The 26190-nt window shown below is 37.2% G+C and overlaps 1 protein-coding gene across 2 annotated transcripts in view; it reads right to left on the bottom strand.

The window, feature by feature from the left end:
• Positions 1-26190, bottom strand: part of SNTG1 (syntrophin gamma 1) — a 954619-nt gene that overhangs the window by 519778 nt on the left and 408651 nt on the right. The gene's annotated exons all lie outside the window — the stretch shown is intronic.

Raw genomic sequence — 26190 nt, 5'->3', positions numbered from 1 at the left:
GAAATTCTTCAGCTGAGCAGGGCAGCTAACACATGCAGAAAATAAAAGCTAAGATATGCTATAAATTGCCTCAACATTGAATGCGTTTCCCAATATCCTACACTGATCTGATCTATCTGCAAAGTGTCACTAAATAATATATGCTTAAGCACAACCTCTGATGAATCCCTAAACAAGGCTGATTTACAGGTAACTCCTCGGAAGCTCAGAGAAAAGAAAGGAAAGGAAAGGAAAGGGAAGGGAAGGGAAGGGAAGGGAAGGAGGGGTCGAAGGGAAGAAAACAAAAGAGAGGGAGGGAGAGAGAAAAGGGAGGAAGAGAAGAAGGAAGGAAGGAAGGAAGGAAGGAAGGAAGGAAGGAAGGAAGGAAAGAAGAGAAGAGGAAAGAGGGAAGAAAGGAAGGGAGAGAGGGAGGGAGGGAGGAAGATAGATAGGGCACTGAGTGGCTCGGTTGGGTTTGCCTTCAGCTGCGGACCAGGGATCAAGCGCCCCATCAGGCTGCCTGCTCAGAGGGCAGTCTGCTTCTCCCTCTTTCTGACTCTACCTCTGCACTTGTGCATGCTCTCTCTCTCTCTGAAATAAATAAATAAATAAAATATTTAAAAAGAAATAGAATGAAAGAAAGAGAAGAGAGAGTGAGGGAAGAAGGAAAGAGAAACGAAAAATGAAAAGAAAAGAAATAGAATTTAAAATCAGGGCCTTCAGTGAATGAATGCTGCAGCAAGCCAGTTATACAGAAACAGTCCAGGCAAGTCATTCAAAAATAAAGGATGAAAAAATAGAGAAGAAGAATAGAAAAAATAGCAAAAGTTATAATAATATAAAGGACATGACAAACAAACTATAAGCAACATAAAATAGAATATAAAATTTCCAGTTTCCAGAAATAAATAAATAAAACAAAATATTCATAGAATCATAAAAGTGAGACCCAAAGAAGAAGAAGAAGAAGAAAAAGTCAATAGAAACTTCCCAGAGAACTTCCAGCTATTGAACATACTAGTAAATGACTTCAAATTAACTATTATGAATATGTCCAAAGAAAAAAAGGATATGTTTAAAGAATTAATTGAAATTATGATGGAAATGATTATTCAAAAATAAACTATCAATAAAGAGACAGATATTATTTATTTATTTATTTATTTACTTACTTACTTACTTACTTTTAAGAGTTTATTTATTTATTTGACAGGCACAGATCACAAGTAGGCAGAGAGGCAGGCGGGGTGGGGGGGAAGCAGGCTCCCTGCTGAGCAGAGAGCCCGATGTAGGGCTCCATCCCAGGACCCTGGGATCATGACCTGAGCCGAAGGCAAAGGGGCCACCCAGGCGCCCCCAGATATTATTTAAAATGAACCAAACAGATATAATAGTTGAAATGAAAATTTCAATATAGATAGGATTACAGTAAATTTGAGTTGGCCAAAAAAGAATCAGTAAACCTGAAGATAGATCAATAGAAAATATCCAATTTAAAGAACAAAAACTACAGAGAATTAAAAAAATAGAGACCCATAGGCCCATAGGACTCCATCAAGCATAAACACATATGTGCAATAGGAGTCCTAAAAATAGAGGAAAAGGGGGCAGAAAAATATTTGGAAAAGTAGCAGTTGATAATTTCTCATCTTTGATAAAAAATATTGGTCTGTGCATTCAAGTAGCTCAATGAATTCCAAAAAGATAAACACAGAACATCCACACTTAACTATATCAGAGTCAAACTATTGATAAACAAGCATCAATAAAAAATATCTTGAAAACAGCAAGAGAAAAATAACTCATCACATACAAGGAAACCACAATATTAAATATCTTACTACCCGTTAGAATGAATAAAAGCAAGAAGGCAGTAGAATGACATATTCAAACTGTTGAATGAAAATTAAAATGCCAACCAAAAATTATATATCAAACAAAACTATCTTTCCAAAATAAAGGCAAAGCAAAAATAATGCAAAACAAAGAAAAATAGATTTTATTGATAATACCTGCTTTACAAAAGGTACCAAAATAATTTTTTTTCCAAAATAATTTTTTGAGGCTAACAGGAAATGACACCAGTAACTCAAATTCATACAAAAAAAAAAAAAAAAAGTACTGATTGGGAATTTTACATCGGCATACATTAATTAGTATTCACTGTCTCCCAGATCTTACTCTAGTAATTGTTCATTATTTTTTTAGCTCTATCTAGATTCTTTAATAAGCCTTTTCCCTGTATATTTTTGCTCCACGGGAAGGGTTGTCTGAATTACCGAATCTATAACCATAAGAGAAATTTTCTAATTGTTGATATTTATTAGTATATCAATTTTTGTTTAAATCAATTTCAAGTCCCACACTGCACTCTTAGAATATATGCCTGAAAATGTGTCTTGTCTATTATGTGCATATATACTTTCAGAAATACGTGTTTGCGAATACTTTCTGATCCAATGGTCTTCTTCAACTCTCTATATTTCTGACTGCATAATAATATTTACCAGTATGGTTTAATTCACCAATATTATTGTTGAAATCAGATTTATTTCTTTACCTTTTTAGGTTTATTACTTCTTGTATTTAGAGATATTCATTATACCTTCGTCAAAAATAAAGAAAATAATTTATTCATGAATTGAGATAAGACAAAAAGTGAAATAATTTTCTTTATTAAACTCAGCTACATCAAGCAATTCTTTCATTCACATTTTCTGAGTTACTAACCAAAGGTATGCCCTAATGAAAATGAAGGAAAATACTTTTGAAGAGCTATCTGCTAAGTCAGAGAAATAAAATGCAAACACTAGATATTTATGTACCCTTTTAGGCAAAGGGAGGAACCTTTTAGGACAAAATTTCTGAAATTTCAACATGGCCAGATGTATTTGCAAATATGTCCACAACAATACCTCCCATCTCATAGATTCTTCTTGCAATGTGAAACTATCCCACTTACCACCGAGTGGTGGGGCCTAGGACCATTCCCTTTACACCTGGGGAGGATTGGGCGCCTGGGTGGCTCAGTGGGTTAAGCTGCTGCCTTCGGCTCGGGTCATGAACCCAGGGTCCTGGGATCGAGTCCCGCATTGGGCTCTCTGCTCAGCAGGGAGCCTGCTTCCTTCTCTCTCTCTCTGCCTGCCTCTCTGCCTACTTGTGATTTCTGTCAAATAAATAAATAAAATCTTTAAAAGAAAAAAAAAAAAACAACTGGGGAGGATTTTGTGACATTTGACTAATAGAGTATGGTGGGAATAACATTATTTGATTTCTGATGCTTTGTCATGAAAGGCAGTGCAGTCTCTACTTTGTTCCCTGGAATACATACCTTGGAAGACTTCATTTAACAATGTGAATGTCTGACTGGCCACCTCACTGCAAGGTACCTAAACCAAACTATGTGAAAAGACACATGAGTATGCCCTTTAATTTCATGAAAAGAAAGAGATCCACACCACTGTTTTGGTTTGTCGTTTTGGAAACAAATATAAGGAAACCAAGCAGATTCCTGGAGCTGAGCTTTCTCCTATCAAATCTTCTCAGTAACCTGTAGATATAATACAATGATTATTACTGTTTTAAGCTCCTAAGTTTTGAGATGATTTATTGTATAAGTTACTGGAACTTGTACTATATAGGGTCTATTTTATAATATATAATTTGAAAAATACAGTTAAGGAATTCTCATAGTGATGTGGTCATATTAATCTGTTTTAAAGATAAGCTGCCATACAGATGACATGAATAGACATTTTTCCAAAGAGAACATCCAGATGACCAACACACACAAGAAAACATAAAACATCATCACTCATCATCAGAGAAATGCAAATTGAAACCACAATGTGATATCACCTCATACCTGTGAGATGACTAAAATCAAAAACACAAGAAACAGCAGGTGTTGGTGAAGATGTGGAGAAAAAAGAACACTTGTACACTGTTGATAGGAATGCACACTGGCACAGCCACTATGGAAGACAGTGGAAATGGAAAGCAGAACTACCCTATAATCCAATAATCACACTACTGGGTATTTACCCAAAGAATACAAAAACACTAATTCAAAGGAATGCATGCACTGCTCTTTATTGCAGCATTATTTAAAATAGCCAAATTATGGAAGCAGCCCAAGTGTCCATCAATCAATGAGTGGAGAAAGAAGATGTGGTACATATACATAATGGAATATTGTTCAGCCATAGAAAAATGAAATCTTGCCATTTCTAATGACATAAATAGAACTAGAAGTATAATGCTAAGTGAAATAAATCAGAGAAAGACAGATAACATATGATTTCATTCATAAGTGGAATTTAAGATGGAAAACAAATGAATAAAGGGGAAAAAAGGAAAGAGAAACCAAGAGACAGACCTTAACTATAGAGAACAAACTGATGGCTACCAGAGGGGAGGTGGGTAGGGGGAAGAGTGAAATAGATGATGGGGATTAAAGAATGCACTTGTTGGGCGCCTGGGTGGCTCAGTGGGTTAAGCTGCTGCCTTCGGCTCAGGTCATGATCTCAGGGTCCTGGGATCGAGTCCTGCATCGGGCTCTCTGCTCAGCAGGGAGCCTGCTTCCTCCTCTCTCTCTCTGGCTGCCTCTCTGCCTACTTGTGATCTCTGTATGTCAAATAAATAAATAAAATCTTTAAAAAAAAAAAGAATGCACTTGTTATGATGAACACTGAGTAATGTATAGAATTGTGGAATCACTATATTGTACAACTGAAACTAATGTAGCAATGTATGTTAATTACACTGGAATTAAGATAAAAAAACTTAATAATTTTGTTTAAAAAGACAGGCTGCCAAGTTTTTATACTAATTTTTCTGACATTTTTCTTATGTTCTGTGGGCACGATTTATAAAAAGACATGAAAGTTAAATCAGCAAGTGCTTTAAGTTGCCACTATGGGTCAGGGGAGTGGGGAATAGTTCGGTCCTGTGATACTATTTCTTGCTTATACTTGTACCTTTGCATCTAGCACAGTATGGGCATAAAAGTGAAGATCACTACATGATTTAAGATGTGGGTATCTTGTTTAGAATTGAATCTAACACAATGCTCAGAGTTGGCATTCAGTAAACTTCTGTTCAGTAAAAGGATGAGTCAAAGACAACAATTATTTTGACAGAGTTCACTAGCTATGACCAGCTATGGCATCAAAGTGATAACGAATAAGTAATTAGCTTGTGAATAAGTAATAAGTAATGAATAAGTAATTAGGTAATTTTTATTGAGGACCTTCTAAGAGCTGTACTCGCAAATATTACATAGTAAAGTGACAAACCCAGGCAATGTGATTCTGGAGACAAAACTGTTACCTACTGTCTCATAATGCAAAACTCCCCACTCTGAACATCTCAGCCTCCTCAGGAGCCTTTCCTAATACCCTAGTTTGATGGAAATGCCTTTCCTCGTCACTTCTGTAAGCATGTCCATTCTTACACAAACATAATGCTCTGTCCTCTCATGTACAGACACACATACCTATATATTTATCATATGCTAAGTATAGCAGAAGTTGATCTCTGCTTTCTTATAACTTATAATTTAATAAATATATAATCAGTTTTTACTTGAATAATTAAGATTGTCAGATTGTTCTGAAAGAACAACACAGGAGGTAACAAACAGGAGGAATGAACCTGCTAAGAAGCATTAGGAGTAACAGGGCATATGCTATTTCACTTCTCATTTCTTATTAGCATAATGATCTACATCCTCAAGGAAATAACTTTTTTTTTTAAATTTTATTTATTTATTTGACACAGAGAGAGACAGTGAGAGAGGGAACAGAAGCAGAGGGAGTGGGAGAGGGAGAAGCAGGCCTTCCACTGAGCATGGAGCTAGATGCAGGCTCAATCCCGGGACCTTGGGATCACAAGCTGAGCTGAAGGCAGATGCTTAATGACTAAGCCACCCAGGTGCCCCGGAAATAACTTTTTTAATGAGAACTGAAAAAATTAGCTAACCATTGGAAAGAAGCCAGAAGGAGTGTCTTCCTGAGGAATGATTAGCAGTTGATGTGAAAAATATGTCAAGCAGAAGGAACATGTGGTTAGATGTTGAGAAGGAAAGGCATGAAAAAGGTGGCCAGTGTGTCAGGAGCACCCATTTAAGGGAGTGAAATTCAGGAGCACTGGTAAAGCCGGCCAATGAGTAGGGGAGTCTGGTCCTTGCTAGGGATGTTTTAGCTTTTGAACAGGATAATGACGTAAAGGATCTGTGTTCTTCCCTCCTCAACGCTATTCTATTACTCTGACAATAAAAGCAATATTTTACTTACATTCACTTTCTCCTCCTCTAGCAGAGTGTTCCCACATACCAGACATGTGGTTATTGATTGAATGATTGCTGTCAAAAAAGCCAGATATACCAACCAACTCTACTACCAAAGATCTATGCTCCTCCTACTGCACTACTCCTAAGCTCCATAATGAATTGCTTAAAAGTTTCCCATTCCATTTCTGTAATTAATTTAAGAAATATTTGCATCCATGCAATAGAAAACCATAAACATGCACTGGGGATTACCGTGTGTTCTGAGCTATGCCAAGCACTAATGGCATAAATGATATTGGACTCTCCTATTAAGGAACCCAGAGTCAAGTTGATGAGTAAAAAATCTTGAGATGGATTTATGGGATAAGTGGGGCACGTGTTTAGGCAGTTCTTCTTGTACTCACTATTTAAAGGAAGGATTGTTTATGTCCTCAGATATGACATGAAGTTTGGTCTCATTGCCACTTGTAACCCACCCTTTCCATTACTAGTGTCCTCTCCTTTAACTAAAATGCAAAAGATGGTGCTGTGCTTGGGTCTGGAGGAGAACAAACTCAATCCTAAATAGCTTCAGATCTTAAAATCTTCTTAAATACCTTAACACATTTTCCTGTTTCAGATCCTATTAATGAGATAAGCACATGCTTAATGCCATCATAGGATCCACATGCATTAGATGTACTTTGTAGATTGAGACTTTCTTTATTAACAATCAGGAATTGAAATCTCTAGAATGGATTTGATTCAACAGGGGTACATTTGTCTAAAGATATTAGTGTCTTTAGTGCTTTATTTTTTATGAATAGTATATGGGGATTCTTGAAGTTTCTAAATTTACTTTAAATTGACATTTGAATAGCTGTGCAAACAATGTGGCAGTTAAGAATCTCCACAGAATGAGGATAATTAACATTGTGAAAAATGATTTGCATCAGTACTCACTGGCAGTCATGTTTTCTCCCTTTAACCTACCACAAAAAAGAAGAGTCTATGATTCGATAATGCAGATGAGTCAGATCAGTGGATCTGTGGTGGCAGCTGGGAAACCACGTCTCAGTTAAAATTACAAATCCTATTAATGGCACACTGGTTTAGAATAGAACTTTGGGAGGAGTCAAGATGGCAGAGAAGTAGCAGGCTGAGACTATTTCAGGTAGCAGGAGATCAGCTAGATAGCTTATCTAAAGATTGCAAACACCTGAAAATCCATCGGCAGATCGAATAGAAGAAGAACAGCAATTCTGGAAACAGAAAAACAACCACTTTCTGAAAGGTAGGACCGGCAGAGAAGTGAATCCAAAGCCACGGGAAGATAGACTCCGGGGGGAGGGGCCGGCTCCCGGCAAGCGGCGGAGCAACGGACACAAAATCAGGACTTTTAAAGGTCTGTTCCGCTGAGTGACATGGCTCCAGAGGCTAAACCCGGGCGAAGCCCACGAGGGGTCAGCGTGGCCTCAGGTCCCGCAGGGTCACAGAAGGATGGGGGGGGTCTGAGTGTCGCAGAGCTTGCAGGTATTGGAACGGGAAAGCCGGCTACAGAGACAGAGCCGACAGTAAGCTCACAGCTCGGTGTTACCTTGAACCGGTCGCAGGCTCGGTGAGCTCAGAGCGCGGCCGGAGGTCAGGCAGACGGGAGTAACTGGGCGCTGTTTTCTGAGGGCACACTGAGGAGTGGGGCCCAGGGCTCTCGGCTCCTCCGGGCCGGAGACCAGGAGGCCGCCATTTGTATTCCCGTCCTCCGGAACTCTACGGAAAGCGCTCAGGGAACAAAAGCTCCTGAAAGCAAACCCGAGCGGATTACTCACCCCAGCCCCTGGTAAGGGCAGTACAATTCCGCCTGGGGCAAAGACACTTGAGAATCACTACAACAGGCCCCTCCCCCAGAAGATCAACAAGAAATCCAGCGGAGACCAAGTTCACCTACCAAGGAGTGTGGTTTCAATACCAAGGAGAGCAGCAGAATTCCAGAGGAGGAGAAAGCAAAGCAAGGAACTCATGGCTTTTTCCCTGTGATTTTTTTTAGTCTTGAGGTTAATTTAATTTTTTTATTTTTCATTTTTTGTTTTTTTTCTCGCCTTCTGGTAAATTTTTTTTTAACTTTTACCTTTTTCTTTTTTAACGTTTTTTAACTAGTTTATACAATATATATATTTTTTCTTCTTTATATTTTTCTTATTTGTTTTCTTATTTTTTAATTCTTTTCTTTTCTTTTTTTTCTTTTTTCTTTCTTCCTTTTTGAACCACTTTTTATCCCCTATCTCCCCCCTCACGATTTGGGATCTCTTCTAATTGGGTTAAAGCATATTTTCCTGGGGTTGTTGCCACCCTTTTAGTATTTTACTTGCTCCTTCATATACTCTTATCTGGACAAAATGACAAGAAGGAAAAATTCAACACAAAAAAAAGAACAAGAGGCAGTACCGAAGGCTAGGGACCTAATCAATACAGACATTGGTAATATGTCAGATCTAGAGTTCAGAATGACAATTCTCAAGGTTCTAGCCGGGCTCGAAAAAGGCATGGAAGATATTAGAGAAACCCTCTCGAGAGATATAAAAGCCCTTTCTGGAGAAATAAAAGAACTAAAATCTAACCAAGTTGAAATCAAAAAAGCTATTAATGAGGTGCAATAAAAAATGGAGGCTCTCACTGCTAGGATAAATGAGGCAGAAGAAAGAATTAGTGACATAGAAGACCAAATGACAGAGAATAATGAAGCTGAGCAAAAGAGGGACAAACAGCTACTGGACCACGAGGGGAGAATTCGAGACATAAGTGACACCATAAGATGAAACAACATTAGAATAATTGGGATTCCAGAAGAAGAAGAAAGAGAGAGGGGAGCAGAAGGTATACTGGAGAGAATTATTGGGGAGAATTTCCCCCAAATGGCAAAGGGAACGAGCATCAAAATTCAGGAGGTTCAGAGAACGCCCCTCAAAATCAATAAGAATAGGCCCACACCCCGTCACCTAATAGTAAAATTTACAAGTCTCAGTGACAAAGAGAAAATCTTGAAAGCAGCCAGGGAAAAGAAGTCTGTAACATACAATGGTAAAAATATTAGATTGGCAGCTGACTTATCCACAGAGACCTGGCAGGCCAGAAAGAGCTGGCATGATATTTTCAGAGCACTAAATGAGAAAAACATGCAGCCCAGAATACTATATCCAGCAAGGATATCATTGAAAATAGAAGGAGAGTTTAAAAGCTTCCAGGACAAACAACAATTGAAAGAATTTGCAAACACCAAACCAGCTCTACAGGAAATATTGAAAGGGTTCCGCTAAGCAAAGAGAGAGCCTACAAGTGGTAGATCAGAAAGGAACAGGGACCATATACAGTAACAGTCACCTTACAGGCAATACAATGGCACTAAATTCATATCTCTCAATAGTTACCCTGAATGTTAATGGGCTAAATGCCCCTGTCCAAAGACAGGGTGTCAGAATGGATAAAAAAACAAAACCCATCTATATGTTGCCTCCAAGAAACTCATTTTAAGCCCAAAGACACCTCCAGTTTTAAAGTGAGGGGGTGGAAAAGAATTCATCATGCTAATGGACATCAGAAGAAAGCAGGAGTGGCAATCCTTATATCAGATCAATTAGATTTTAAGCCAAAGACTATAATAAGAGATGAGGAAGGGTACTATATCATACTCAAAGGGTCTGTCCAACAAGAAGATCTATCAATTTTAAATATCAATGCCCCCAACGTGGGAGCAGCCAACTATATAAACCAATTAATAACAAAATCAAAGAAACACATCAACAATAATACAATAATAGTAGGGGACTTTAACACTCCCCTCACTGAAATGGACAGATCATCCAAGCAAAAGATCAGCAAGGAAATAAAGGCCTTAAACGACACACTGGACCAGATGGACATCACAGATATATTCAGAACTTTTCATCCCAAAGCAACAGAATACACATTCTTCTCTAGTGCACATGGAACATTCTCCAGAATAGATCACATCCTCGGTACTAAATCAGGACTCAACCTGTATCCAAAGATTGGAATCATTCCCTGCATATTTTCAGACCACAATGCTCTAAAGCTAGAACTCAACCACAAAAGGAAGTTTGGAAAGAACCCAAATACATGGAGACTAAACAGCATCCTTCTAAAGAATGAATGGGTCAACCGGGAAATTAAAGAAGAATTGAAAAAAATCATGGAAACAAATGATAATGAAAACACAACGGTTCAAAAATCTGTGGGACACAACAAAGGCAGTCCTGAGAGGAAAATATATAGCGGTACAAGCCTTTCTCAAGAAACAAGAAAGGTCTCAGGTACACAACCTAACCCTACACCTAAAGGAGCTGGAGAAAGAACAAGAAAAAAACCCCAAGTCCAGCAGGAGAAGAGAAATCATAAAGATCAGAGCAGAAATCAATGAAATAGAAACCAAAAAAACAATAGAACAAATCAACGAAACTAGGAGCTGGTTCTTTGAAAGAATTAATAAAATTGATAAACCCCTGGCCCAACTTATCAAAAAGAAAAGAGAAAGGACCCAAATAAATAAAATCATGAACGAAAGAGGAGAGATCACAACTAACACCAAAGAAATACAAACTATTATAAGAACATACTATGAGCAACTCTACGCCAATAAATTTGACAATCTGGAAGAAATGGATGCATTCCTAGAAACATATAAACTACCACAACTGAACCAGGAAGAAATAGAAAGCCTGAACAGACCCATAACCAGTAAGGAGATTGAAACAGTCATTAAAAATCTCCAAACAAACAAAAGCCCAGGGCCAGACAGCTTCCCGGGGGAATTCTACCAAACATTTAAAGAAGAACTAATTCCTATTCTCCTGAAACTGTTCCAAAAAATAGAAATGGAAGGAAAACTTCCAAACTCATTTTATGAGACCAGCATTACCTTGATCCCAAAACCAGACAAGGAACCCATCAAAAAAGAGAGCTATAGACCTATATCCTTGATAAACACAGATGCAAAAATACTCAACAAAATACTAGCCAATAGGATTCAACAGTACATTAAAAGGATTATTCACCACGACCAAGTGGGATTTATTCCAGGGCTGCAAGGTTGGTTCAACATCCGCAAATCAGTCGATGTGATACAACACATCAATAAAAGAAAGAACAAGAACCATATGATACTCTCAATAGATGCTGAAAAAGCATTTGACAAAGTACAGCATCCCTTCCTGATCAAAACTCTTCAATGTGTAGAGAAAGAGGGCACATACCTCAATATCATCAAAGCCATCTATGAAAAACCCACCGCAAATATCATTCTCAATGGAGAAAAACTGAAAGCTTTTCCGCTAAGGTCAGGAACACGGCAGGGATGTCCATTATCACCACTGCTATTCAACATAGTACTAGAGGTCCTAGCCTCAGCAATCAGAAAACAAAAGGAAATTAAAGGCATCCAAATCGGCAAAGAAGAAGTTAAATTATCACTCTTTGCAGATGATATGATACTATATGTGGAAAACCCAAAAGACTCCACTCCAAAACTGCTAGAACTTGTACAGGAATTCAGTAAAGTGTCAGGATATAAAATCAATGCACAGGGCGCCTGGGTGGCTCAGTGGGTTAAGTCGCTGCCTTCGGCTCAGGTCATGATCTCAGGGTCCTGGGATCGAGTCCCGCATCGGGCTCTCTGCTCGTCAGGGAGCCTGCTTCCCTCTCTCTCTCTCTCTGCCTGCCTCTCCATCTACTTGTGATTTCTCTCTGTCAAATAAATAAATAAAATCTTTAAAAAAAAAAAATCAATGCACAGAAATCAGTTGCATTTCTCTACACCAACAGCAAGGCAGAAGAAAGAGAAATTAAGGAGTCGATCCCATTTACAATTGCACCCAAAACCATAAGATACCTAGGAATAAACCTAACCAAAGAGGCACAGAATCTATACTCAGAAAACTATAAAGTACTCATGAAAGAAATTGAGGAAGACACAAAGAAATGGAAAAATATTCCATGCTCCTGGATTGGAAGAATAAATATTGTGAAAATGTCTATGCTACCTAAAGCAATCTACACATTTAATGCAATTCCTATCAAAGTACCATCCATCTTTTTCAAAGAAATGGAACAAATAATTCTAAAATTTATATGGAACCAGAAAAGACCTCGAATAGCCAAAGGGATATTGAAAAAGAAAGCCAACGTTGGTGGCATCACAATTCCGGAATTCAAGCTCTATTACAAAGCTGTCATCATCAAGACAGCATGGTACTGGCACAAAAACAGACACATAGATCAATGGAACAGAATAGAGAGCCCAGAAATAGACCCTCAACTCTACAGTCAACTAATCTTCGACAAAGCAGGAAAGAATGTCCAATGGAAAAAAGACAGCCTCCTCAATAAATGGTGCTGGGAAAACTGGACAGCCACATGCAGAAAAATGAAATTCGACCATTTCCTTACACCACACACAAAAATAGACTCAAAATGGATGAAGGACCTCAATGTGCAAAAGGAATCCATCAAAATCCTTGAGGAGAGCACAGGCAGCAACCTCTTCGACCTCAGCCGCAGCAACATCTTCGTAGAAACAACGCCAAAGGCAAGGGAAGCAAGGGCAAGAATGAACTATTGGGATTTCATCAAGATCAAAAGCTTTTGCACAGCAAAGGAAACAGTTAACAAAATCAAAAGACAACTGACAGAATGGGAGAAGATATTTGCAAACGACATATCAGATAAAAGACTAGTGTCCAGAATCTATAAAGAACTTAGCAAACTCAACACCCAAAGAACAAATAATCCAATCAAGAAATGGGCAGAGGACATGAACAGACATTTCTGCAAAGAAGACATCCAGATGGCCAACAGACACATGAAAAAGTGCTCCACATCACTCGGCATCAGGGAAATACAAATCAAAACCACAATGAGATATCACGTCACACCAGTCAGAATGGCTAAAATCATCAAGTCAGGAAATGACAGATGCTGGCGAGGATGCGGAGAAAGGGGAACCCTCCTACACTGTTGGTGGGAATGCAAGCTGGTGCAGCCACTCTGGAAAACAGCATGGAGGTTCCTCAAAATGTTGAAAATAGAACTGCCCTATGACCCAGCAATTGCACTATTGGGTATTTACCCTAAAGATACAAACGTAGTGATCCAAAGGGGCACATGCACCCGAATGTTTATAGCAGCAATGTCCACAATAGCCAAACTATGGAAAGAACCTAGATGTCCATCAACAGATGAATGGATCAAGAAGATGTGGTATATATACACAATGGAATACTATGCAGCCATCAAAAGAAATGAAATCTTGCCATTTGCGACAACATGGATGGAACTAGAGCGTATCATGCTTAGCGAAATAAGTCAAGCAGAGAAAGACAACTATCATATGATCTCCCTGATATGAGGAAGTGGTGATGCAACATGGGGGCTTAAGTGGGTGGGAGAAGAATAAATGAAACAAGATGAGATTGGGAGGGAGACAAACATAAGTGACTCTTAATCTCACAAAACAAACTGAGGATTGCTGGGGTGAGGGGGTTTGGGAGAAAGGGGTGGGATTATGGACATTGGGGAGGGTATGTGCTTTGGTGAGTGCTGTGAAGTGTGTAAACCTGGTGATTCACAGACCTGTACCCCTGGGGATAAGAATATATGTTCATAAAAAATAAAAAATTAAAAAAAAATTTTAAAAATTAAAAAAAAAGAATAGAACTTTTATTTCAAAGAAATTATTCACCAATTTTGTTAAATGCAAAAACTCTTTCAAATAAGATATTATTTATTTTATTTTTTTAAGATTTATTTATTTATTTATTTGACAGAGAGAGAGAGAACACAAGCAGGGTGAACAGGAGAGGGAGAGGGAGAAGCTGGATCCCCACTGAGCAGGAAGCCCAGTGCAGGATTCAATCCCAAAACCCCGGTATTATGACCTAAGCCAAAAGTAGACAATTAATCAACTGAGCACCCAGGCCCCCCTATTTATTTATGTTAGAGAGTTTTCAGGGAAACTGTTAATACTTTATGCACATACAGTGTATGTTCTAGCATAGTACACAAAAAATATAGTGTATGTGTATCATTATATATATGCATATATATAATGTGTATATATATGTATATATATTAGGACATAAACAAAAAATGTGTGTGTGTGTATATATATATATACACATATGTATATATACACACACATATATATATGTATGTTTTGGGTATTTTTTTAACAAACAGGGGTGTGGAAATCTTATGAGTGCTTGAAGTGGCAGTAGAAAGCACAGAGCATTTCCACAACTCAACTGCCTACCAATGTTAAAATTAGTTGTACTTCATTCTTTTATCATGAGCTGGATTATAATAAAAAATGTATATTATTATTTAGTATTTAAATCATAGCCTTTAAAAATTTACTTTATTCCTAGGCTTGATTTTATTGCCTTTGCCTTTTTGCTAACATTTCTAAATTCTTTGGAAGTAGATGTTGTCTTAAATTGTTTCTTTCTCAGAATCTAGTACATCCATGAGTATATGATCTGTACAAAATGACTTTTATAAAAAGATTTTATTTATCTGACTGCTTTCATCTCTTTAGTACCTGGCTACTGAGGGAAGAGCTGTGACATATTGGTGGAAGGAGTGATTTAGAGCCCACTGTCTAGCCCAGGGAAAAGGGGGCTCTTGGTAGGACAGTGGCCACTTGAACCGCTGACCTGTTCATCAGCCACACTGGCCTCCTCCCTGATTTATGCTTTGCTGCAAGTAAGCAGCAGTAGAGGAGAAACAGATTGCTGTAATGGTTAATTTTGTGTGTCAGCTCGTCCATGATGCTCAGATATGTGTTTCAACATTATTCTTGAAGTTTCTGTGAAAGTGTTTTGGATGAAATTAACATTTAAATTGGTGGACTTTGAGTCAAGCTGATTACCCTGTGCAATGTGGGTGTGCCTTATCCAATACTCCAACTCGCTGAAGGCCTGAGTAGAACAAAAGAACGACCTCCCTAAGCAAAAAAGGAATTCTTCCCGCAGATGGCTTTAGGAATAGAACTGCAGTTTAGGCTCTTTTCTCCAGCCTATAGGCCTTCACAGTTGAACTGCAGATTTGGGGCTCAAATTTCCATAAGCACGAGTCCATTCCTCAAAATATACCTGTCTATTATATTTACAAACATCTGACTGGTTGCTCTTCTGCAGTAGCTAAACATACTACCTGTATCAAACACTGCTCCTTGAAGTCTGTTCAGTGGCTCCTGAGCTCTTTCTGCTTCTTATATTTATTGAATCTGGGTTAGCACTACCTGAACTCTGCACAAATGCAATCATTAATGTGTTATTAGAGATGTAATCATCTAGTCTATTGATCTGACCTTTTCACTTTTTTCACTTTTTTCACTTGTTCTTAGCTTTTTTTATGCAAAAGATTTATTCTGTTCTTTTCTTTTCATTATTTTATAGATTTGGGGGTAGAAGAGAGAGTGCCGTGGGCACCTGTTCACAACTTGACCCATTCTTCCACATACCTAATAACAGATGTTAAATTAAGGTATCATAAATTATGTCATAAATTTTTCTTGATTAAACATCCTCTCCAGCAATACAGAAGTATAAATTACTTTTTCTTTAGGAATAGTAAAGTTGTAAGAAGAAGAATCAATGAAACAAGATGGGATTGGGAGGGAGACAAACCATAAGTGACTCTTAATCTTACAAAACAAACTGAGGGTTGCTGGGGGGAGGGGGTTGGGAGAAGGGGGGTGGGGTTATGGACATTGGGGAGGGTATGTGCTTTGGTGAGTGCTGTGAAGTGTGTAAACCTGGCGATTCACAGACCTGTACCCCTGGGGATAAAAATACATGTTTATAAAAAATAAAAAATTTAAATAAATAAATAAATAAATAAATAATGTGAATCTGAAAAAAAAAAGATGCTACATACAGAATGACTTTTAGACAAATTTTAAGTTTTTTTCCTTTCAAGTCATAAATCCTATAAATTTTGGATTTTATGTAATCTGACTATGATGGGATATGTTATGTTTCCCCCAAATTCATGTGTTGAAATCTTAAACCTCCCATATTGAAATAACTCAGAATATGAGTACATTTGGAGATAAAGTCTTTAAATAGGTAACTAAGTTAAAAGGGAGTTTTTAGGGTGGGCCCTAATCCAATATGACTAGCATCTTTATAAAAATATATTAGGACAATGAGGACAGAGGCAAGACACTGTGAGGACACAAAAAGAGGGCCATCCGAAGCCAAGGAAAGTGGCCCCAGAAGAAATCCTATGCTGCTCACACCTTGATCTCAGGCCTTAGCCTCAGGACATTTGAGAAAATACATTTATTTGGTGGTTAAACCAAGCCATATCTCTAGCAAACTAATACACTGACACAACATTCTGGATGTCCCAATTCCACAATCAATTCTATAAGATGCACAATAGACTCTCATACATAAGATATTCTAAGGAGCAAATTGGTAGGAGCACAATTTTGGGACCTCATGAATACTGCCTACATTCAATGCTCTGAAAACGAGGCTCTTGTATGTTGTTTTTCTTTGTTTGTTTGTCTCTGTGGTCAGAATCCACTGGGTTTTATCTCAGATCTCTGTCTGCTCCTTCTCCATCTCTTTTGTTCTCCATCTGTCTCAAATACTGTTGGACATGGCTTTTCCTCCAGTGCTTGCTTCCCCAAATTCTATGCACTCACAGAGAAAGCTCATTTACCCTTTTGGCTTTAATTGTCCACTGTATATTGTAGATGATTAAAAATCAGAATATGCATCTAGTTTTTCTCCCAAATACCAAAACACCCACCTGACAAGAGACACATCAAATTTGTGATGCTTCTTCCATGTATGAGTGGTTTCCATCTCAACAGATAATAACTTCTTCCAAGCACTCAGACTAGCAACCTGACCTGAGTCTTCTCATTTTCTTTCAGATACCTCACTTTTCTCTTTCTACAGTCACCATCAGGGCCCAAGATCAACCACCTCTCACCTGTACTTCTTGAATGCTCAGTTTATCTGCCCCTTCTCTTCACCTCTCTAAACAAGTTTTCACAATTCAATTAGATTTTATTTTTTCATTCAAGAGAGTTAGAAAGAGAGACAGAGAGAGAACAAGCAATAGGAGAAGCAGAGGGAAAGGGAGAAGCAGACTCTCTGCTGAGCTGGGAGCCCAGCACAGGACTCAATCCCAGGACCTGGGATCATGACCTGAGCCAAATGCAGATGCTTAACCATCTGAGCCACCCAGGTTCCCCCAATTAGATGGATTTTAAAGAAACAATTGAATATGTTAGTAATTGCCAGTAAAAAACCCTTCAGTCAGTCACTAATCAGCTTCATCTCAACTTAGCACCTGCTTTGTTCCTTCCTTCTGCTCATTTCATATCACACTCTCTGTTCTGCAGTTTACTCCAATTGGTTTGTCCTGTCTTCAAATGAGTCCTGTTCTCAACTACACGTGTTATATATTATATCAGCCTGGAATATTCCTTCTGCTTTCCTAATCTGGTAACCACTCAACTTCCCTCTCCCTGACCCTCTGTTCCTCTCCTGTCAGTATTACTCCCTGGATGGTATCAACCATGTCCACAGTTTTAGATTCCATCTACATCACTGGCATCTCCCACATTTGTCTGTCTAGGATCAACTTCTGCTACGAACTCCAGACTCAGGTTAACCACCTATTTCCATTACACATATAATAGCATTTCACACTGAGCACTCAAAACAACACAAAACCTCCCCCATTCTGCTTTCGACCACAAACCCTTCTCTACTCCAATAAATATCTCTATATTGGCCAGTCCAAAACACTAGGAGTCATCCTGATGCCTTCCTCTCTCTCACTTCTCAGGTCCAATCTAGCAACAAATCTTATCTTCTCTGTCTTCAAAATATATCCCAACTATCCCTTCTTTTTTTAAATTTTTTTTCAAAAGATTTTATTTACTTATTTGACAGAGAGAGAGAAACCACAAGTGGGCAGAAAGGCAGGCAGAGAGACAGGGGGAAACATGCTCTCCACTGACCAGAGAGCCTAAAGCAGGGCTCGATCCCAGGACCCTGAGACCATGACCTGAGCCAAAGGCAGAGGCTTTAACCCACTGAGCCACCCAGGCACCCCCCCAACTATCCCTTCTATTTAACTTTATTCCTAACACCCTTGTCTAGCACACAAACAACTATCACTTGATTATTCTATAATTCTCCCAACTGAAAGCTCTGATTCCATTCTTCCCTCTTCACTGTTCTCCACATAATAACCAGAGTAATTAGGCAAAACAATCTTGTCCAAAACCTGTGTTGACTCTATCACACACAATAAAAATTGCAAATCCTTAGCATAGTCTAGGAGGGCTTCGACAATCTGGCTCTGCATCCTTTCCAATGTCATTCCTACTATTTCATTTCCCATTCATTATATCCTTGATCCTCAAGCCACAAAGCAAGCTTTCTACTACATGACATAGATACAACCTTTTTCTTGTACCTGGTGAAGTTTTCTCCTAAATATTGACATAGCTTGCTCCCCACCTAATTCAGGTCTCTGCTCAAATCACTTGCCTCAGAGCTCTTCACTGACCACACTTTTAAAAATAGTACCATTCAGGGTGCCTGGGTGGCTCAGTGGGTTAAAGCCTCTGCCTTCGGCTCAGGTCATGATCCCAGGGTCCTGGGATCAAGCCCCACATTGGGCTCTCTACTCAGCAGGCAGCCTGCTTCCTTCTCTCTCTCTGCTTGCCTCTCTGCCTACTTGTGATCTCTGTCTGTCAAATAAATAAATAAAATCTTTAAAAAAAAAAATAGTACCATTCAGACTCTATCCTGTGCTCTGTTTTTACTTCATAGACCTGGTATTTTATTATACATTTACATATATGTTTATTATATATTTACATGTATCTGTCTCTCTATGTCTAGTAGTACGACACCTGATGAAATATATTTGGTCATTTTGTTCTCTGCCAAAACCTCAGAGTTTGGAGGAATGCATTATAAACACTCATTATTTATTAATTGAATGAAGTGCACACATGCAAAAATGAGTAAGAGTCAATGAATGGGTAAATTCCTAGACCCATTCTCAAGAAGAACAAAAAGAACAGACAAACATGAAGACAAATAAAGGCAATGGAGTAATATATGTGTGCTAACATGGTCATATTTAGGGTCATGGGATATACAAATTTGAAAGAACTTAACATATCTCTGAAAACTATAACCCCAAAGTTTCTGAAAAATAAAGATTGTGCAGTTAGCCAGCAACTTTTCTATAGCCCCAGTAATCCTAACAATGAAGTTTTCCTGCAGTGGTCCAATATTACATAGAAAATACACCAGTGAACATTGGTATAAGTTGTGCTGTAATTATTTTGATTACAAAGAATGAAAAAAAAAATCCTCTCTTAAGAACCATTTGGCATTCACAATGGCATTCTGAAATCTGAGTTACGGTACTTTTTTTAAAAGTCGTGATGAATAAAGAGAAATAATATAATAACTGTCAAAGCACATAAGATGGTTTGTTTATTAGAGTAATTCCAGATGCCTAAAATAAGCAGGATTTGGAGAAACCTTGGCACAGAAGGGGAACATAAGCTTGACGGAATACGTCAGAAGAGGTTCTCAGCCCACATGAGATATAAAGCTGCCCTTTCCGAGAGGTCAAAGTATACTCCAAACAGTGAGGGTTCTGCTCTCAGTGAAAGAACTAAAAAATGAAGGGACCTTAATCATACACACACTCTACAGGACTGATGTTCATGGTCATCTAAATTTTTTAGTACATTTTTGAGGAACCTCAAACTCACTAGATGTATATACCATATATTCCCTTGTTATAAAATGAAAGAAACATAGGTATCCTACAGGAAGGTGAATGCTCAACCAATTTCACCCGTTTTTTGTTTGTTTGTTTGTTTGTTTGTTTTGTTTTGTTTTGTTTTGTTTTCTGGCATCCGTCCTGACTGTAACCATGGTAAACCTATTTGGCTTCTCCTTTCGTTAATATTCATTCAGTAACTATTCATTATTCTGCCATTAGAGTCACTGAAAATACAGCAAGAACAAAACAGACGAAGTTTCCTGCCAGATATAGTTTACATTCTAGTTTCATATTTCTTTAAGTTCAAATAAGTAAATATTAAAGAACTTTAGGGGTGTCAGTGATGCAATGATGTATGGAAACTATTTAATAGTACACAACAATATTTCATCATAACTGAGGTAGAAGCAAAAGGAAACGATCTACTTTAGCCAGTGACTGCATATTTGCACTTTCTGAGGTTTTTATGTTTTATTGCTCTACAGAAGAGTCATGGGCACTGAAGCATTCATGAATTGGAGATTTGTACATGCTACTCAATGATAACTTAGGAGACAATGCTGTAAGATTCACTAAAATTGATGTATTATCTACTGAAGTTTTACCTGGATTCCCATAAACATAACAGCACATGATTAGGTTTTATGTCACTTTATTTTCCACATCCTGTAGAACAAAAGACTGAGTTATTTATATAAGAATCATCTAGCTAAGCTTATTATATGCATTCTAATTATTATAAGTCTAAAGGTTGAGCTTTACCATTTTGATACTTAAAAAAAATCTTCCAAAGCAAAATTTAGAACAGCGTCAGAATCAAATTCCTACTTTCCAGTTGGTCACATTCTGAAACTGTATGTTACATTTTTCTATTAAATAGATAGAACCTTAGAACTCAGCCCTGCTCTTCTGACAAGAAAAGGGTAAAATTGCCATGCTTAATTTAAAAAGAAGAGACACTGTAGATTAATGTTAGCAACCTTAAACATGTGATACTTGGGTGGTAATTAAAAGATAAATTATCCCTTTTGGTGTAAGACTAAAGTGTTAAGTACATTAACTTCTGAAATGACAAAAATAGTCATATATTTCAATGTCATTTCATTGTATAACAGGAAATCATTCTATTTATCCTATTCTTTATTATCCAGAGGACCTTAAACAGCATTTTATAACTTTAGAGCAAAGCTTTTCGCATAAAATCTTCGATGTTTCTGAACGCATGAGTTCCCCAGACAGTTGTATTGTCTTGAAATGAGCAGTTTAGTTCAGTGAGGACCTACTGAGTACAAATGCAAAGTGTTTGGTTCATGAGAGAAAAACCAAGGATTTTCTTTGCTCTCAAAGAAAAGCAGTATAAAGTATAGAGTTTCCCATTATAGAAAATATGTCTTTAATTATGGGGAAATAAATGGTGTACATCACTGATTTCTAATAATTTAAACCAATTAAATCAATAAATCAAGGCATACAATTTAAACCTATGGAAAATATGTTTTGTTATTTGACTGGGTTAATTATTTTTTTTTTCTAAACCAATACAAAATATGAGGTATTGTATTTAGATAATATGAATATGAATATTGTATTTAGATAATATGAAAAATCTAGGTGTGTGGAGTTTTAATTTTTTTTTAGAAACCCAAATTGTTACTCCTCATTTTTGTAAATTTTATTTATTTATTTGAGAGAGAGAGAAAGAATGAGAGAGAGAGAGAACACGAGGGGGTGGGAAGGGTCAGAGAGAGAAACAGACTCTGTGATGAGCAGGGAACCTAATATGGGACTCGATCTGGGACTCCAGGATAATGACCTGAGCTGAAGGCAGTTGCTTAACCAACTGAGCCACCCAGGCACTCCCAAATTGTTACTCTTCAATAAATGAATTCTTCTTCAGAGCTTAGAACATATATTTCATTCATTAATATCATTCCATTCTGTCTTACTGTATGACTGGCATTCATCTAACTACTAGAAAGAAAAAATTTAAATAAACAAGCACATCCTGTTCTTTTCCTAAAGAGATTTACAGTTCTTGAACATCCATAATATGAATGCCATACTTGGAGGAAGACAAAGGAGAAAGTAGATAACAGGCAGGGAGTGAGAAAAGGCATCATAGCGATGATATGCACAACGAGACTGGCAATATAATAAACAAGGGAGAGCCAGATGGACACAGATGAGTAGAAGGAACACAGCAGATATTGGGAGTGCCAGTGAGCATAACAAAATTTTCATGAAATAATTTTTGAATTTGCTGCTGAATGTGGTTAAAGGCCAGCAGCAGGCAATACGGAATAAAGGATTAATGAGGAGAACAAGAGGTTTTAAAGATTTTTCAGGGTCTGGACTCAGGTTCCAGTGGTAGAAAATTAGTTAAGTCCTTATGCAGGGAAAATAGCAAACTTGGGACTATGTGTTAAAAATATCAATCAAGCAATGTAGAAACTGGATCAGATGGTGATGACTCTGAAAGGAGGAAGACCGTTAGGTATAACATGAAGGGTTTATAAACTTGGAAAGAGGCAGAAAGCAGGCAACTGACCACGGGTTTGTAACTAGTTTCATGGTTAAAAGCCTTGGGTATTGTTTTATATGTGGAGACAGGCAACAACTAGACCATAGGCATCTTGGTTCTTGCTAAGAAAAGTGACCCAAGCCAGTCCTCTGGACTAGGTACTGTTCTGAGTCAGTGACTGGCACTATTGCGCACAAAGGTAAGAGGGAATGAGTTTATCTTTCAGACTGCCTGGTGGAGTGGTTTCATTCATGAAGACCAACAAACAAACAAAACAAAACAGGGAAAGAACAATAATAGGGGAAACAAAAAATAAGGTCCCATATGGTATCTTTCAATGGGAAGTGGACAGTAGGCTTAGATGTTGAGAAAGAGACTTTAACCTGACACATGTTTGAGACAGTAAGCATGGAAGTGATTATGCAGGGAGGGAAAGAATGAAGATGAGAGGAAAACCCATGTTTCAATAGAAGTCAGAGGAAGAAACATGCTAATAGAACTGGAAGAACTTAAGCAGATTAGAACACAGTAAGGAGAGAATGAGTTAACTGATGGGAAAGGAGAAGAGGATTTTTGTACAGAAAAATAAACTGATCTCATTAAATGCTTGAGTGAGGTGGGATAAAGTTAGCTCTGAAAACAGATGCTTGGATTTAGTAAAGAAGAAATCATTGATGGCTTCAATTGAACTGTGTTCAGTTGAGTAATGGGACAGAAGCCTAATAGTATAGCTTAAAAAATAAATTGGTCGTTCCTTATTAAAATAATGGGTTAAAATTGCATTGCAAACTTTCTTCATCAATTATGAAATTAACAAAAATGTATTAAAAACAGTAAGAAAACCTGCACCCCAACCTGTATATCAGAATTAACATAATGTAATTAACTTTAGAAATTAATAAAAAAGGATAAAAAGTAAATTGAGGGACTAAACAGACACCCAGACCAACTCAGATCTTAACACTTCCTTCACAATTTCTAAGAGATACAGGTGTATGGTAGCAATGTAAGGAATTCCCCCTAATACTCCAGATCTCAAGAAAAGAAAATTGTGGCTACTGTTTTATGGTCTTATTTTTTAATGGAAGCATAAAATAAGTTACTGGTGGAGAGAAATAGGTGAGTTAGGGATAAAAAAAAATGCCAAGAATGACTGTAGAGGTGAAGGTTCTTATAATATACACTGACATTAAGCAAACAAAGAAAACCAAAACTCGAGATTTGTCACATTGAAATAGATATAGCCTCCAAATAGGTTGGAAAAACATTAGTGAGGAGCACTTTAAAATGATAATACCAGAAGGAACGTGAAGTTCTGGTATTCTAGCAATGACAATATGCTTTTATGTGGCCACTTCCACTTGGATCCCCCCATTCTGTTGATGCTATCACCCACCCCTATCATTCCTTCAAGGTATATATGAATAAGTAGACAGAAAAGAGCACAGCATAGGCTTTAAGGTACAAGTCAGATAGAAAGAGGGAAAGGATGTCATGCATAAAGTAGGAAAAGAACTGAGAAATCTGTCATACTGTATCAGAACAAAAGAAAGTACTGAACATAAGGTGTTAACAGAGGTGAGTTAAAGAACCTGGCAAATGTGTTATGCAAACACAATACTGAAGTAGAAAACCAACAGAATGTAAGAACCGTGTTATTAATGAGACAAATGAACATAACATAATTCAAGATGCTGAGAGAAATTTCTCACACTTTTTTATGCTATTATAACTATTTCATTCAATATCAGATTAGTAAGCACTTGAATTCCATATAGGAAGAGTTTAAGAGTGGGAAAATTTAAAAAAAAATAGAATGAAATGAAACGAGAATTTGCCAATCTCAAGGAATTCATTGAGGTTCAAAATAACATTTTAAAGCAAACAAACACTATTAAAAATGAGAAGTATAATAAAAATAATTTTCATACCTAATATAAAGGAAAGATTTGCAAAAAGGGGGGAAAAGGCAAGTAAAAATATAAAATAATTAAATAAGTGAAAGTAGAAAAACTTTTAACTGAAGGATAATTATTGTGCCTAAAATACAGTACCTCCTACTTGAAGAGATGTATTAAAATGTATTTTGCAAGAAAATGTTACTGTGAGCTATCTATATAACCTTCAGATAATATTTTTATGTGTATGTGTGTATATATAGATATAAATATATGAAATTCTAGTTAAGCTATTAAGAAAAAAGGAGGATTCTGCAAAATCAAGCTAGCATCACACATGTACATAGAAAAAGTACACAAAGGCAACTGATAAGGATTTATACAATTCTGAATAAAGAACATGTGGACTCGGAAAAAAATTAGCAATTGAAATTCAACAATTTAAAGAATAGTAAAACATAACCCACACAACCAAATGAGATTTATTCCAGGTATGAATGCTCCTTCAACATTCAAAAACAAATTAATATAATTCCATCACAGCAACACATTAAAAAACAACCACCACAGGATCGTGTTAATAGATTCAGAAATAACAGTGGAAAAGGGGTGTCTGGGTGACTCAGTAGATTGGTTTCAGCTCAAGTCATGATCTCAGGGTCATGGGATCCAGCTCATCATTGGCCTCTGCACTCAGCAGGGAGACTGCTTGATTCCTTCTCCTTTTCCACTTTGTCTCTGCCTCTGTTCATGCTCTCTCTCTCTCTATCTCAAATAAATAAATAAATAAATAAAATGTTTAGAAATAATGGTGGACAAAATATAACATCCATTCATAGTAAAAATTGTCAGCAAATTAAAAGAGTATTTAAAGAGTGTATGAAAGAGTGTATGAAATACCTATAGCTAACATCATACTCAATGGTGAAAAATTACATATTTGTGTCTGAAAAACCTATGGCTAACATCATACTCAATGGTGAAAAATTACATATTTTCCCCTACGATCAGGAACAAAGCAAAATGCTTTCCCTCACCATTCCTGCTCAACACTGTAGTGAAAGACCTACTTATGCAATAAGACAGGAAAAGTAAATAAAATTGATACAGATTGTGGGGTGCCTCAGTGGGCCAGGGGCCTGGGATCGAGCCCCACGTCAGGCTCTTTCCTCTGCAGGGAGTCTGCTTCCTCCTCTCTCTCTCTGCCTGCCTCTCTGCCTACTTGTGATTTCTGTCTGTCAAATAAATAAAAAAAAAATTTTTAAAAAATTGATACAGATTAGGAAAGAAGAAATGATAATGGCTGCTTGTAATTAACATAGTTGTGTATGCAAGACAGTCCCAATTATATGACAAAAAATTCCTGAAACTAATAAATAATTACAAGTAAGTTCATTGGACATAAGGTTAATATACTCAAGTCAACTGCTTTATAATACACCAGTAATGGACAATTGTAGTTTGGCATTATAAACAAAATATCATTTAAATCAATAATGAAAAAAATGAATACTTAAGTTATAAACTTGACAAAATAAACATAAGATCTAAATCAGAAAAACTATAGAAATCTGAGTAAATAAATTTATTTAAAAAATCTGAAATGATAGTGAGATGTTCCATGCTCACAGAAAGAAAGATATAATACCATTAAGATGTTAATTCTTCCC

This window comes from Mustela erminea, chromosome 16 (assembly GCF_009829155.1).
Source record: "Mustela erminea isolate mMusErm1 chromosome 16, mMusErm1.Pri, whole genome shotgun sequence".
Taxonomy (NCBI): domain Eukaryota; kingdom Metazoa; phylum Chordata; class Mammalia; order Carnivora; family Mustelidae; genus Mustela; species Mustela erminea.
The sequence above is the reverse complement of the archived record's forward strand: the minus strand, read 5'-3'. Positions and strand labels throughout refer to the sequence as shown.